The sequence below is a fragment of the Bufo gargarizans genome, chromosome 3 (assembly GCF_014858855.1).
Source record: "Bufo gargarizans isolate SCDJY-AF-19 chromosome 3, ASM1485885v1, whole genome shotgun sequence".
NCBI lineage: Eukaryota > Metazoa > Chordata > Amphibia > Anura > Bufonidae > Bufo > Bufo gargarizans.
In genome coordinates this window covers 163,874,140-163,890,562 of record NC_058082.1, presented here as the reverse complement: position 1 = coordinate 163,890,562, position 16,423 = coordinate 163,874,140, and the positions used below count along the sequence as shown (strand labels likewise).

General features: G+C 44.5%; 1 protein-coding gene across 4 annotated transcripts in view; it reads right to left on the bottom strand.

Annotated features, from left to right (window-relative positions):
- The window catches only part of NCKAP5L (NCK associated protein 5 like), an 83,680-nt gene that overhangs the window by 60,388 nt on the left and 6,869 nt on the right, over positions 1–16,423 (bottom strand). The window contains exon 1 of one of the 4 annotated variants that reach the window (XM_044287131.1): positions 4,119–4,139. The exons of the other annotated variants lie outside the window; for them this stretch is intronic. The gene's annotated coding sequence lies outside the window, so the exon portion shown is untranslated. Of the gene's footprint in view, positions 1–4,118; positions 4,140–16,423 lie in introns of those variants that run through there. 4 annotated transcript variants of the gene reach the window in all.

The following is a 16,423-nucleotide window of genomic DNA, read 5'->3' as shown; positions in this document are numbered from 1 at the left end:
GCCTATGAGGTTGGCGCTGCAGACAAATCCAGACTTAATGGGTCTGAATGGTCATATTAACGATCATTTGTCCCCATGCATGTTGCGCCGTGCTGAACAATGTTACAGCCCATCAACATGCTGTATTGTGTCCAGTGCTCGTTTCGGGTAGGAAAGATCCGTACAACTTCAACATGTGCGTTTCCTGGCAAATTGCTTCCTGTAACAAGATACTTTGTTAAAGAGTTTGATGTTTTACTGTAAACTTTTGTCCTGATAAAATGTACTTTTTTTTTTTTTTTTTTTTACTAGAAATAGAAAGTACCTTTTTTTTTTTACATGTCGAAGGGATACACAAGAAGGATGCTGTGTCATCATACATGGCCACGACGTCCCAAATCCTTGGATGTAAATATACTATTCTAACCAAGGAGGAAGAAACGTAATAAAGCACAAGCGACAAATGTACAGATGTAGTAGAGTTAGCACACATGCTTTATGAGACGTGTTATCTAAACTAAATGCGTTAAGCAAACACCTTCAATTGCTTTTCAACAGCTTTTGTTTCAAGATAGCGCGATGAGTTAAGAAATTTGAGTTAAGCGTTTGAGTGCTAACTCTGCTACATCTGTATTAATTTGTGCATAGGCACGAAGCTGCCGTAGAATTGTCTTTATTTGCCAGAGAAAAGGGAAAAAGGAAAGGCAGCACAAACACCACATGCGACAATTTGTAGCGAGTAGCGTCGTTTCCCAGGCTGAAGAGGATAAATCTCCCCCTTATTCCCTATCCTGTAGCTAGGGGATAAGTTGTCTTAATGGGAAAACCACTTTAATTCAGGTTAGGCTGTATAAGGCCCCATGCAAACAACTGCATCCGTTTTGCTGTCCCTCTAATTGTGGGTCCAGAAAACAAATACCAGCCGTGCGCATTCCGCAATTTCCCGTTCCGCACACGCCGCCCCATGTTAAAAATGCCTATTCCTGTCTGCATTTTTCTTTTCAGGTAGACATACGGATGCGGACCACCAAAAATTCTGATTGGATGCGGACCAAAAAATAGGGTTGTGTGAATGGCGCCTTAAAATGATGTGTCTTCTCATATGCATCTATGTTGCATCATTTTGACTGGATTTCCCCTTTAATCAGTGTGCATGTCACCGTTAAAAAATAAAAATAAAATAAATCCGTAATATAACAAAAAATGAATTGCATCATTCTAATATCGGCCGTTCCCTTGGCGCCTTTATAAATGAGCTCATCCCTCTAGATTTACTTAATGCAAACACTTTCCAGCTATTCCCCTATACTGACCACATATCAGCACACTCACCAGACTGCGTGGACCCCTGAGGCGCATCTCCCCTGTAAACTTGGCTCCTCCACACCCACATATGCCATATGAACAGCAACACAGCGCAGAAAGGGCCCTTTTCTAACATGTGATGTACTGTCATGCCAAAAGTTCATAAATGTAATCACACGTCCAGCAATTCTCTGCCGACAAAGCTGAAGTACAGCAAAACCACAGTGCCTGTGACAAACACGATGGTAAGGAGTTTTCATGGTTTCGGTAAATTGCATTTTTGGGGGAAGTTAAAACGAAAAATAAAAAAATCACGCGTCTGGTATTTCTGCTACTGCTCAAACCACAGATACTGAGTCAACTACTAATTCCAGACTTGTAGCCTATTGTCAACGATGACCATTATTCAGAAATATACAGATTATTAGTGCATTTGACGTAGCAAGTCCAAGTAGGAAGAAAGGGCTAGAATAAATGATACCTATATAACTGGTCGTTTCCCAGGCTGAAGAGGATTTTGTCCCATCTTATCAATTCGCCATGAGGCCTGCAGCAAGTATATACAGAACATGTCACCACTACCGACATGTCTCTTAGTAAATTATTGCATTCGACATAGGGGCGTACACAGAGGTCATAGGGCCCCATAGCAAAACTTGCACATGCAGCAATCTCTACCAGGCAACACAAAGTCCCAGATTTGATGGATTTATGTTATTTTTTTTTCTTTCTTTTAAAATAAATTTTAATTTAAAAAAAAGTTATAAAAATGTTACCTTCAACCTCACCCACTTCATCAGATTTTTAAGTGGAAAAAAATGGAACAGGTGCTTCATGAACATATTTCTCAATGTATGTACACCAAACAACTGGCCAAATGCATTGATGAATCTCCGGCTCCCTTCTATTACAAAGCTGGCTGCCTGCAGGCACCACTAGGGGGAGCTCAGTGCATTGGAATATTTACAGTTGCCCTTTACTGGGGTGGAAGCTGAAATAGCCTCCTCGTGGTGTCTGCATTAAAATGCAGTGTTTTCTTGTCTGGAGAAGAAGAATTTAGCGTTGGGCCACCCACCCTGTTGGGTCCTGTAGCAGTTGCATACTTTGCCTCTACTGAAGATACACCAATGAATCCACATGAAATGACAATTCTCGAGCATCTATTGTGACAACGTTAAACCATTCTTAATAGAAGTTAAAGAATAAATAACCTACTGGGGGGTTACCAGTTGGTGGTGGGTCCCTGACACTGGCCAATCGCTGCTGCAGTGGCAGACTGTGTAGGGACAAACCTCTCTGACAAAGGGAATGGTAACGCCCAAGTTGGCCTCTTATCCATACATTTCTCGTTGGAATAATACAATGGCAGAACTGAGAGTTATATGAACAGATGCTCCAGACCTGATTTTTCATGAGGAATGCAAAGTAGTTACAGACATGTCAGGAAAGGTGACGGGTGCTCTTTACCAAGGTTGGCTGAACTGTGACAAATCACTAACAATGTAGATGCAGATGGAAGAGAAACGCCACCACAAGACCCCAAATGAGTCACACTGTAGTCCTAATTGGAGAAGAGTCCAGCCTTATGTTACTTGGCTCCAGCGCTGCCAGGAAGGCCTGGAGAGTGCCAAATACCACATTAGCAGACCTGTCAACTCCCATTGATTATCATAGCTTCATCCTCATACCAACTTACAGCGCATAAAGGATACTGGACACAGACTGACCGCGCTCTCTCATAGCATGCCCTGTTCTAGGATAGTCACATGCCGCAAACCATTTCCAATCTTTGTGCCCGTGCCATATTACGCATGAATGCCTTCAAGGCCAAGCGAGCAGTACAGTTGTCTGCGGCATGGATGGATAAGCTAGATGAAAGTCCAGCATAGGTTTACACAACGTGTTCACATTGCTTATTAAAGCTTTAATATGTAGAACCTTAAAGAGTTGGCAAAGGCAGCTAACAATGACCCTAAAAAGGGTGGTTGTCCTCCCTGTGGGTGATGTGACCTGGTGCTGTGCTCCAAGAGGCGGATTTGACATTTCTGGAACCCAGAGCAAAGTTATTTTTGGGGACAACCCCCATCACACTGCCAAGTTCCGTGAATGTAGCCCCACTAAGCTCCACCACCGTTGGGCTATTAGCAGTGCAGCCTGGGTACTTATACTCTTGACCTCAGACGCATCCCCTCTCCCCCTGGGCCCCCATTGCAGATGAACTGGCCGCACAGATTGCATATCCGCCCCTAGGGTCAATAAAGCCCCAAGCATTTGCATGGTCTGTGTGTTGGTAACGTCTGTCACTGCTGTGCCCCCCTCCTATGCCCAGACACCTCAACATTGGCAAACAAAGAAAGAAACCTTCTTTACAAGGGATAAAAGGTGTGGGGGTGAAGAAGCGAAGGCCTCTTCTCTCCACTGATGCATGCGGTTGCATTATTGTAACGGATCCGTTTTTGCAGTTCCATGACGGATCCGCCCAAAACGTGAGTGTGAAAGTAGCCTAATAGAGGTATTAGCTTCAAATCTATGCGCCTATTGTCAGCCATGGGTGGTTGAGGCTGCAGGCACCCCGTGAAAACCCCACCTAAAGCAAGCCTCCATGATCAAAGGGAGAATGGCAATCAACTGACAAATGAAATAATTGGACATAGCAACAAAATAAAACATCATCCAGGTAAAAATACAAGACGAGACCTTATCTGTTCATTATCCCGAATACAGAGGGAACACCAAGCAAGGGAAGACATTGTGGAGTCTCCAGCAGTCACATTCCAAAGATCCATGCACCCAAGGGCATTAGCAATGTGACCGGGCTGACTGACTAAACTCACCCTTTTCTGGTACTTCTAAAGGTCTGGATCCATCAAAAGAAGAAAAATGTTGTCCTATGATTCATGGCTGCCAAACATGATGTTAGAGCGTTTGAGAACACATGCAGAGGACGTGACTTCAGCTTCCCAGAGGAAGTGGTTAGTTAGGGGAGCAACGTAGGCCATATCCTCCTGCTCTTTAATTAGAAGTACTGTGTGAAGGTTTATGGAGGTCAAGATGATGTAACCCGTACGCTTCCACCATATTTTACTACAACCAATGGATTGTTCATGAATCACTACTATGCAGGATCAGGAAAGCGCAAGGCTACATTCAGACAAGCACTGTAAGACTTGCTAGAAACTATTTTCCATCAATACGCGTGGAAGCAGTATGGTCACCGAACGCATTCTTGTCTGTTTTTCCCTTCTGTACTCTGTTCACGGGCAAAAAATAAATAAAATAAAAATGATACACATTTTCACTTTGGGCGTTTCCAACCATCCATGAAAAATGGACCGTGTGTGGATGGCATTCATGAGCTGTCCATTTTATTTAATTTTTTCATGGATCCATTGACTTCAATGGGTGAGCAAAGATCAAAAGGTCCGGGTGGAAAACCAGACTTGGACAGAACACAGAGGTGGACATTGTGGATGGATGCACATAGATATACACACACCCGGCACACTGTAGAGTGTTAACTTGAACCTGTCAGACTTTCCATGTAATCATTAAATTCTACATATGAATTCGCCAACTTGCTAAATTTTTTGCATAATACGCCAGGGACGAGACAGTCCATGTGTGAATGTGAACATTAAAACCTCCTTCCATAAATCTGCTTTTCCTCAAGTTTAATCACTATGGTAACTAATTAACTCCATGCACAACTACGTATTCCATCAATTCCCGCAGAGATGAGAGCCTGTAAGCGACCGGGCACCTTGTGCCAAAACTACTCTGCCTCGTCACCACGAGCTGGAGGTTACCGTAGACTGTGCCTGCGCACAATGTGGATTACGCGCAGCTTTTCAGCGTGGATTTTTGTGCGGAAAAAACACAGCATAAGGGCTCATGCACATGACCGTATGCATTTTGCGATCCGCAATGCTGTACCAGCAAAGTGAATGAGATTTGACAAATCTCATCTTCATTTAGATTTTTTCTTCCATGCGGAAATTCAGCTGCCGTGCAGATTTGCAAATCCACAGCATGTCAATTATTTGTGCAATTCTGCACCCTATATAGGAGTGGTTTTCCCCATAGACTTCAATGTGGTTGTTACCAACAGAAAATCCGCAACCAACACGTGCAGATTTTAAAATCTTCAACTTGTGTAGGTTACCCAACAGAAACTCCCAATGAATTTCCGCACCACAATCTGCATGTTTTACTTGAGAATTGTCAAAGGGTGAAATCCCCACCCCAAAAAAATAAAAAATTAATAATAATAATAACACAAACAACTGACATGCTGCAGATTTCATAATCCACACAGTAGGTCAATTTCTGCACAGAAGAAAAAGCAAAGTGTTGAGATCTGCACGGAAAACCATGTTTGTGTGCAATGTGTACAGATAGTCTTAGGGTCGTTTTATGGAATAATCATTGGACCAATTATCACATGTAAAGGTGCCAGAGATCATCCGATGAATAGGCAGCTTTCAACCAGCACCAGAAACCATCAATTCGTACCTCTCACTCCAGTCTTCAAGACTTTTCTCAAGCTGCACCTACTCTCTGGAATACTCTTAAAGAGGACCTTTCACCGATCCTGACATTGTGAACTAAGAATACAGACATGGAGAGCGGCGCCCGGGGATCTCACTGCACTTACTGTTATCCCTGGGCGCCGCTCCGTTCTCCCGCTATTCCCGGGATTTATAGTAGGCGGAGATTTCAGTCACTAAGTTATGGTAGGCGGAGTCTGCCCTTGTTCTTCTGTAAATCGCATTGCAGAGCTCACAGCCTGGGAGAAAATAACCTCCCAGGCTGTGAGCTCTGCGCTGTGATTGGCCAGCGCTACAGCAGAACAAGGGCAGACTCCGCCTACCATAACTTAGTGACTGAAATCTCCGCCTACTATAACTCCCGGGAATAGCGGGAGAACGGAGTGGCGCCCAGGGATAATAGTAAGTGCAGTGAGATCCCCGGGCGCCGCTCTCCATGTCTGTATTCTTAGTTCACAGTGTCATAATCGGTGAAAGGTCCTCTTTAAAAAACACATCTTTTCAGGCAGGCTTATCAAGCTACCTAAAATGACTTTTCCCAGACTAAACCTTTCCCCCACCAACTCCTCTGGCCTAAACTGGATCCTCTAGTAGTCCCAAACCCAAAGCAGATAGGAGTGGTGCCGGCCAATCAGTTCAATAATGGCTCAAATCCTACTTATCACAATCAACTACCTTATATGTCACCCCCAATTCCTCATAGATTGTAAGCTCTTGCGAGCAGGGCCCTGACTCCTAGTGTTTCAGGTGCATGTTAGCCAGTTATTTTTGTTTTGTACATGAACCCTATGAATTTGTAAAGCGCTGCGGAATATGGTGGCGCTATATAAATACATTTTATTATTATTATTTATCACTTTTGGGTGGCAGATTGGCCTGTGTATAGAGGGATCTGCTGCCCAGAAACAATTATCCTCTATCCCCACACAGCAGAGAATTGCTGCAGTGCAGATTTTCAAATCCAAAGCACTTCATCAGATTGGGCAATTATTGGGAACGTTTGGTTTGTTCCCAATGATTGCCTGCAACATTGGTCAGTGTAAGATCAGATTCACACAACCATGCTCGGTCCGGAAAGGACGGCCCGTGCATCCGCCGCATTACCCTAACCAACCACAGCTCCCCTGACCAGAACTGACTGCATCGTCATGGAAGTGCAGTACAACCGACTTTCATAAATCACTATGATGCAGTCAGGAGCCACGGTTGGTCCAGGAAATCCAGTCGACACACGGGCTGTGTGAATATGGCCAAAAAAGGACCTTTGGGGGTGAGCAACCCATGGGCCTTCAGCTGTTGTGAAACTACAACTCCAAGCATACTCAAAGTTGTAGTTTGCGCCAAAGGTTGCTGACCATTGCTAAAGCCCTTGTCCCTGTAGTGACCACTCTACTCTGCTACAGCAGCCGTCTGGGGATCCCTGTGATTGCTGTCTGGACTGGTCGATGTAATGACCTGTTGGGTGGACAGGACTATGATCCAACAGCAGTCACGTTTACGTGACTGCTGTTGTCTATAGGGTGATATTTCCACTAGAGGGGCCATTGTTTGTTTTCTATAGTCGCTCACTAATCTCTGGAATCAAGCAGACATCTGTTTTACCATTACAGAATATGTCTGAAAGCTTTTCCATTGTAAGAATATCCATTCACAAAAGACACCCCACAGAGTATACAAACTCGGCGCAGGAAGATCAAATGATAGCCTGCAATCACACAATGCCATTGTTTTTCCAAACCACGCTGTAGTTAAACCCTCCACGGAAGACGTCTATGGCGGTTGTTTATTTTAAGAAAATGCATTTGTTAGTTTACGCCGGAAACTTAAAAGAAGCTCATTTGCTTTATGTGAAAATAGTTTTGTATGGAGGTCACACTACTGCGCCGCAGCGACAACACACAATAGTAACAACGTATCCTGTGTATAAGGAATTCGGAAAGTCACATAGAAAGGGCCCTTTAACATGGGTCAATAAAGGGGGCAATTATCAGGAATGAACATTCATTATGATCATTGCCCATTTACATGCAGCAATCTTGGCTGCTGTAGAGGGATGAACGATCGTTACTACGATTGTTCACATACAGTTTCACTGTTTGTCGGCAGCACCTCCCCATTTACATAGGATAACGAGTTGCCTGGAGACCCCGATTTTTTTTTTGTGCCACATAACCGATTGGATCAGCTCGTATGTCATTTACAGGGGCTAAATATTAGGAACAGGCGGTCGTACATATGTTCTTTCCCAATAATTGACCTGCTGACTGTTATGAGCGTTTCAGGTTGTAAAGACAATTGTACATCTAGTTCACCCTAACATTCTGCAATGTTGATCCATAGGAATGCAAAAATGAGGTCATCTTAGGAAAAAAATAATCCTTCCCAACTGCAAATATGATAATAAACTGCAGGATCAACATCCTCCTCCAGAAACCAAGTACATATAACTTGTAATATTATCCTCAAAGGCATCCAGGCCCCTCTGGAACTCTTTTAGGGAGTTCACCATTACAACTTACTCTGGCAGAGGGCCATAGACTCACTGCTCTTACAGTAAGGCCTCACGCACACGGCCGTTGTTATGGTCCGCATCCGAGCCGCAGTTTTGGATGCAGACCCATTCACTTCAACGGGACCGCAAAAGATGCGGACAGTACTCCATGTGCTGTCCGCATCCGTTGCTCCATTCCGTGGTCCGCCAAAAAAAAAAATAAAAAAAATTATAACCTGTCCTATTCTTGTCCGTTTTGCGGTTAAGAATGGGCAGTTATATCAATGGCTGGCAAATTGCGGAACACACAGACGCCATCCGTGTTTTGCGGACCGCAAAAAACACACCACGTTTGTGTGCATGAGGCCTAAAGAACACGATTATTTGGCCGATTACCAAGAACGAAAGTTAGCACAAATGCTCGTTCATCCTGTGAAATGAGATTTCATGTGGACCCCTAAATCATCATCTCCGGGCATCAGGTTGTGCAGTGTACACAGCAATCTGCTGCCCGGAAACAATGACTCTGTATGAGGATGAGAGATGGCTGTATCCATCGCTTGTCCCCATACAGTAGAGGCGATTGCTGCATGTAAATCCTGTAAATCCTGCTCTTTCCTCCAGTGACAAGGCGGCAATTATCAGGAAGGCCGCTTTCTGATGATTGCCTGCTCAGTTGGTGCATGTAAATGCATCTTTAGTGTAGAAAAAAAACTTATTTGCTCCAGCTGTAAAGGACACCCCTTGTTAGTACTCATGCCCACAAGCATAAGCGCTCAGTGCCCGTATTACGGACCGTAAATGACCAGTCCGGGCATTGACTTGAATGGATCCACAATCCACAACATATGACCAAATATGGGACTTCACCTATCTTTTGCAGAGCGGAGGCCCGGATCGGAAGCACTACAAAGCGCTTCTGTGGGCTTCCCATCCGCAAAAAAGATAGAACGTTCTATCTTTGGCCGTGTGTTGCAGATCGCGGACCCATTCAAGTCAATGGGTCCGCATCCATAAACAGCGTGCACACGGCCAGTGCCCATGCATTATTATTTTTTTGTTTAGTTGCTGAAGCTCTATATACCATGTATTTTGTTTTTTGTACACTAGTGCCCAAGAAACCGCACACAAAAGGCCCATAGTTACTAATGTCAGCCTAGACCTTGATGTAAAATGGAACAACAATAGGTGAATCTAGCTTTAGAAGTCAATAAACCAATAGATGGAAACTGAGACACACGTATCTAGCCATGCACCAGACTTCTCATCCAGCCCGAGCTGCTGTGACTATTTTGGTGCATCTTTAGACTGACTGTCAAAATGTATGTCATCTACAGGTTTCCGTCTGCAGATTTCAAAGCAGTAGAAATAGGTCTATCAGCTATTGATGACCTTTTGATGGTACCCCATGATTTTGTTTGCCTTGGCAGCAGTTGCCTGATGCTGGTTCCTACAGCGAAGGGCTCACGCACATGACCATTTCCCGGGCCGATCACAGTCTGTGTGTCTGCCGGATCTCCTGGACCGACCGCAGCTCCCTGAACTGACTGCATCAGTGTTGTACTCACAGTTTAGTACAAGAGAACTGTGGTCAGATGTCAACTAAACCGATCATAAAACACCATGATACAGTCAGTTCAGGAGAGCCGTGGTCGGGCTAGGACAGGGATGCTCAACCTGCGGCCCTCCAGCTGTTTTAAAACTAAACTCCCACCATGCCCTGCTGTAGGTTGATAGCTGTAGGCTGTCCAAGCATGCTGGGAATTGTAGTTTTGCAACAGCTGGAGGGCCGCAAGTTGAGCATCCCTAGGCTAGGAGATCTGGCAGACACACAGACCAGGGGTGATCAAGGTCTTGTGCATAAGCCCTTAGTCTAAGGCCTAGTTCACATCTCCGTCTGGAGATCCGGCAGAGAGAAGCCTGCCGGATACTGAACTTCATCGCCAGATGCCCGCTGACTGCAACAGGGTCCCAGTGGTGATCCAGCTGATTTCCAGCATAAATTCTGGGTTTCGAAAAAAAAAAAAAAAAACATTGCATGCAACGTTTTTTTGTCTAGCCGACATTTGCACTAGATCAGGCTGCCAGATCTCGAAAACAGATGTGAATGCAGCCTAATATCAGTTTATATTCCAAATGCCTCCTGCACACGACCGTATGGTTTTGCGGTCCGCTTTAAACGGATCAGTTTTTTTTGTTTCAGCAGTGTTTCCGTTTCGTTTCAGTTTGTGATCCATCTTTTGCGGATGGTAAACGGAAGCATACAATAATGTTTAAACAGTCAGTACCAAAAAAATTGGGCTGGGCATACATTTCTTTATAGATCGTTCCGTTTTTGCGGAACAGATACGAAAGACGTACGGATGCATTCCGTTTTTTCGCGGAACCATTGACTTGAATGGAGCCACGGAACGTAAATTGCGGGCAATAATAGGACATGTTCTATCTTTGAACGGAAGCGGAATGCATACGGAGTACCTTCCGTTGTTTTTGCGGACCCATTGAAATGAATAGTTCCGCATACGGACCGCAAACTGAATGCAAAAAAAGGAACAGAAACTGAAAAAAAATTAATAAAATATGGTTGCGTGCAGGAGGCCCAAGTCCCCTGCCATGTTGGTTTTACCCAGTTTTCCCATGTAGTAAGTAATTGTGGCATACATTGGTGGCGCACACCACTTTTTTCTTTATGCTATGTAGGAAATCATAACGCGTAGGAGAACGCACGAACTCCGTGCAGAGGTCTGTGGTTGGATTTGCATTGATGGAGCCAGTTTGAGCTTTCCAAAAAACAGATTTTTCTAAAGGAGTCCATAAACATTATCCACCAGTTGCAATCAGCAGAGGTCTGGAGTGACGCATAAAGATGTTATTTCCCAAAAATCGGGGTAGTATATCTGTATACAGATCAGAAAAGTCCACAAAACATCCATCATCGCTCGACTTCCCAAGGTTAATAATAGCACAAGGCAGATCCAGATAATATTTCAGTGCAAAAATAATCTGTCTCCTCCGCATTGTGTAGGAGCCACTCCGACGACTTCAGACATGTTAGAACTGATGAAAGTGCCACCGCTCTCTGCTGTATACGTCTGTAGCTAATACGGGGCCAGCACTTTGAAGTATAGAACATTAATTCTTGTCTTACCCCCAGTGAGGATTTAAAGGGAATCTGTGATTAGGTGTTCCTCCCCGAAACCACAGCCGCATTGTTCTGCCCGTCAATAGCTTTAGCATCATGCCTTCCGTTCCTGTAATCATGCCTATTGTGCCCTGACTGACATCCCATAGAAGAAGGGCTCGTCAACCTCCAGCACTCCAGGTGTGAAACTACAACTCCCAACATAGAAACTTGCCAAGATGTTCTTAGAACTCCCACAGCAGTAAATGGAGAATGCTGGGAGTTGCTGGAGGTCACTGACCCCTGCCATAGGGCATCCTAGAAGACATGCTGAATTCTGCCGAGCTTGGGTTTTTGGGTGTGTGCAGTGAATCATCGTGTGCTCGCCCGGGTTTCATCAGTGCACTGCAAATGCAGCACACAGATAGTCGGGGCAGGGACACCATGATTGGTTGCGCAGGTCCAGGAGCCCGAACTCAGATTTCAGCATGGCTTCTAATGACTGTGGGCGATCTATGGGCAAGAAATGATCGGTGTGATTACAGCCCAAACTGCATTACTAATGACAGGAATTACATCCCCCAGATCAGTGATGGGCAAACTGCGGCTCTCCAGCTGTTGCAAAACTACAACTCCCACCATGCCCTGTTGTAGGCTGAAAGCTGTAGGCAGTCTTTGCATGCTGGGAGTTGTAGTTCTGCAACAGCTGGAGAGCCGCAGTTTGCCTATGACTGCCCCAGATGACTATTTGGCATGTAATGCCTGTGTACCAAGAAGCATGCAGAACAATGCAATAATGGTGGTTTAACGGAGGAAAACCTGGTCACCACTTCCCTTTAAGCAGAATCAATGTGGTTTTGTTGGTAAAGTTTTGGGTTATGAAGTGGCTGTAACAAAAAAAATTTAAATCTTACATAGTCTAGCATATGACAACCTCTTTCTAACAAATCTAGAACCATCCCTGTATTATTTCCCCTTATAACATGGTTATAAGGGAAAATAATAGCATTCTGAATACAGAATGCATAGTACAATAGGGCTGGAGGGGTTAAAAAAAAAATGGACCGCTTGTAAGAGCCATGAACGGATCTCACAAACGGAAAGCCAAGACGCCAGTGTGAAAATAGCCTAAATCTCAACCACTTTTCTTCTGTAAAATGCAGTAGATTTTCCACCCTGGTTGTGTGCCAGGTGTTGCAGCCAAGATTGCGAAAGGGGTATTCGCATCTCAAATGGCATATTACTAGGATATGCCACCAATGTCAGATAGCTGTGGGTCCCACTCTAAAGCCTGTATTACACCTCAAGATTTTGTTGCGCTGACAGAGGATCCAATTGTTTGCAAGTCGTAGTCTTAATAGACATCGCAATTGTCGTTCGATGCAACCGTAATAAAATCGCTGTGTACTCATTAATAGTTTACTTTCTAGGTCTATTGCGCAGTCAGATGATTGCTCATGCAGGTGTGCTACACACAAAAGTTTGAAACCGCACCTCCCGAGCGTCAATCAACTTATTAGAAGTACAGAAGAAACGTAAAAAATGGTATGAGCAGCACAGCGGTCAAATAAGTGCGGTGTGCCAGCGGCTGAAGAGGCAATTCACCAACCAAAAAGACAAAAAGGAAAAATTACACAGCACTCCCAAAATAAGTAAATAAAAAACACGTTCTTTAATCACCAGACAGCAGTACAGATTAGAAGTACAGATATGCGCGCGATGAGCACAATTTTTTTTACCATGCTGAAAGAGCACAATCATCGAGAATCAAACAACGCTATGATCGTTTAAAACTATTAGACATAACGATTGTCGCTTGATTCCGAACGTTCGTACAATTGTCGCTGGTTATAATAGGGCCTTAAACTCCAGAACAGGTGCCTCAGAGTGAAGGCGAGCATGACGTGCAAGAACAGCCGTCCTCCATTCACCGCTGGGGAAGTTCCGAAAATAGCCAAGCGCTGTTCCTGGCAGTCTCATAGCGGTGAATGGAGAGTTGGGCGCACATGCCACCACGAGCTCTTCATCCACAGCAATGGGCCTTCGGAGAAGAGCCAAGCTCGCTCGCTCGCCTGCCTATTTTTGTAACTCCCATAGCAGTGAATGGACAACATACAGCGCATGCACAGTGTGCTCTCCTTTCTGAAGATAGGAGCGGGTTCCAGAGGTGGGACCTGGACCCATTGGACACTGATGTCCTATCCTAGCGAGATGGGCCGACCCCTTTAAACAAATGTCATCCACTCTTGTGTTAAAAATAAAATCTGTGTGCAATCTGCACAGAAACTGACTTCCAAGCAGATTTTAAATCCACAGCATGTAAATTTATGCTGTGGGTTTCCATAGCAGATATCACCCTTTGCAATGCGTAGGGTGAAAACCAGGGACAATCTACAGCAAAATCTGATGCTCATTTGTTACAAACTATACTCCAGTACTCCAGCAGCAAGAGGGCTTTTTCATTGCTTTTTAAGAGGGGGGTGTAAAAAAAAATAAAAAATCTTTCAACTATACTTTCTCTCCTGTAGTCTGCATTTCTGGATCTGGGTTAGGCTACTTTCTCATCCGCTGCATTGCGATCCGGCCACCAGTTCTGGCACAGAATGCCGGGAATCGGCCAGACACAAACCACAGCGTGCAGCGGTTTCTGTTCGGTCAATTCTCTGCATTTTTGCTTGATTGCGGCCGGATCTCCTTCGGACCCCATTATAGTTAAAGGGGTTGTCCTGCTACATACATATATATCTATCGTCAGGATAGGTCATCAATATCAGATCGGCGGGGGTCTGACACCCCGCACCCCTGGCGATCAGCTGTTTGAAGAGGAGGTGGTGCTCCATTACACTGCCAGTCGTCTCAGAAGTCTCGGCGGTGCAGTGTAATGACAAGTACTCGCTTCAGTCACTTGAATGGAGCGAGTACTTGTAACTGTCCTCAATCAAATCATATTGTTAGTGGCGAGTACTTTTATCTACACTACGCCGCCGCTCCAAAGGTGTCGACGCCTAGTGTAACGACCAGGAAGCGGCGCTCGCATGGAGCACTGCCTCCTCTTCAAACAGCCGATCGGTGGCGGTGCCGGATGTCAGACCCCCGCTGATCAGATATTGATGACAGGTCATTAATATATATATATATACACAGGTCCTTCTAAAAAAATTAGCATATTGTGATAAAGTTCATTATTTTCTGTAATGTACTGATAAACATTAGACTTTTATATTTTAGATTCATTACACACCAACTGAAGTAGTTCAAGCCTTTTATTGTTTTAATATTGATGATTTTGGCATACAGCTCATGAAAACCCCAAATTCCTATCTAAAAAAATTAGCATATCATGAAAAGTTTCTCTAAACGAGCTATTAACCTAATCATCTGAATCAACTAATTAACTCTAAACACCTGCAAAAGATTCCTAAGGCTTTTAAAAACTCCCAGCCTGGTTCATTACTCAAAACCGCAATCATGGGTAAGACTGCCGACCTGACTGCTGTCCAGAAGGCCATCATTGACACCCTCAAGCAAGAGGGTAAGACACAGAAAGAAATTTCTGAAGGAATAGGCTGTTCCCAGAGTGCTGTATCAAGGCACCTCAGTGGGAAGTCTGTGGGAAGGAAAAAGTGTGGCAGAAAACGCTGCACAACGAGAAGAGGTGACCGGACCCTGAGGAAGATTGTGGAGAAGGACCGATTCCAGACCTTGGGGGACCTGCGGAAGCAGTGGACTGAGTCTGGAGTAGAAACATCCAGAGCCACTGTGTACAGGCGTGTGCAGGAAATGGGCTACAGGTGCCGCATTCCCCAGGTCAAGCCACTTTTGAACCAGAAACAGCGGCAGAAGCGCCTGGGCTACAGAGAAGCAGCACTGGACTGTTGCATGTCATTCGGAAATCAAGGTGCCAGAGTCTGGAGGAAGACTGGGGAGAGGGAAATGCCAAAATGCCTGAAGTCCAGTGTCAAGTACCCACAGTCAGCGATGGTCTGGGGTGCCATGTCAGCTGCTGGTGTTGGTCCACTGTGTTTTATCAAGGGCAGGGTCAATGCAGCTAGCTATCAGGAGATTTTGGAGCACTTCATGCTTCCATCTGCTTTAAAGCTTTATGGAGATGAAGATTTCATTTTTCAGCACGACCTGGCACCTGCTCACAGTGCCAAAACCACTGGTAAATGGTTTACTGACCATGGTATTACTGTTCTCAATTGGCCTGCCAACTCTCCTGACCTGAACCCCATAGAGAATCTGTGGGATATTGGGAAGAGAAAGTTGAGAGACCCAAGACCCAACACTCTGGATGAGCTTAAGGCCGCTATCGAAGCATCCTGGGCCTCCATAACACCTCAGCAGTGCCACAGGCTGATTGCCTCCATGCCACGCCGCATTGAAGCAGAAGGATTCCCGACCAAGTATTGAGTGCATAACTGAACATAATTATTTGAAGGTTGACTTTTTTTGTATTAAAAACACTTTTCTTTTATTGGTCGGATGAAATATGCTAATTTTTTTTGATAGGAAATTTGGGTTTTCATGAGCTGTATGCCAAAATCATCAATATTAAAACAATAAAAGGCTTGAACTACTTCAGTTGGTGTGTAATGAATCTAAAATATATGAAAGTCTAATGTTTATCAGTACATTACAGAAAATAATGAACTTTATCACAATATGCTAATTTTTTTAGAAGGACCTGTATATAGCTGAACAACCCCTTTAATATAAATATGGATGCAAGATCTAGATCAGAGTTCTGCCATGTGAATGAGGCCTTATTGGCTGTACTTTAGCACTAGTATTATAACGCAGAAGACCTCAAGGGTTCTACTCAACTAAACGAAGATCACCATAGAACCTGCGGTACCTATGGTAATCTATTTACAGAGATACTGCACACGGGGTGTACAGTGCAGCCTTCCGTCAGCGCTATACATTGGGGAATACTCCCAAGAAACATCTCGGATGGAAAAAAGAAAAAGATGTCTG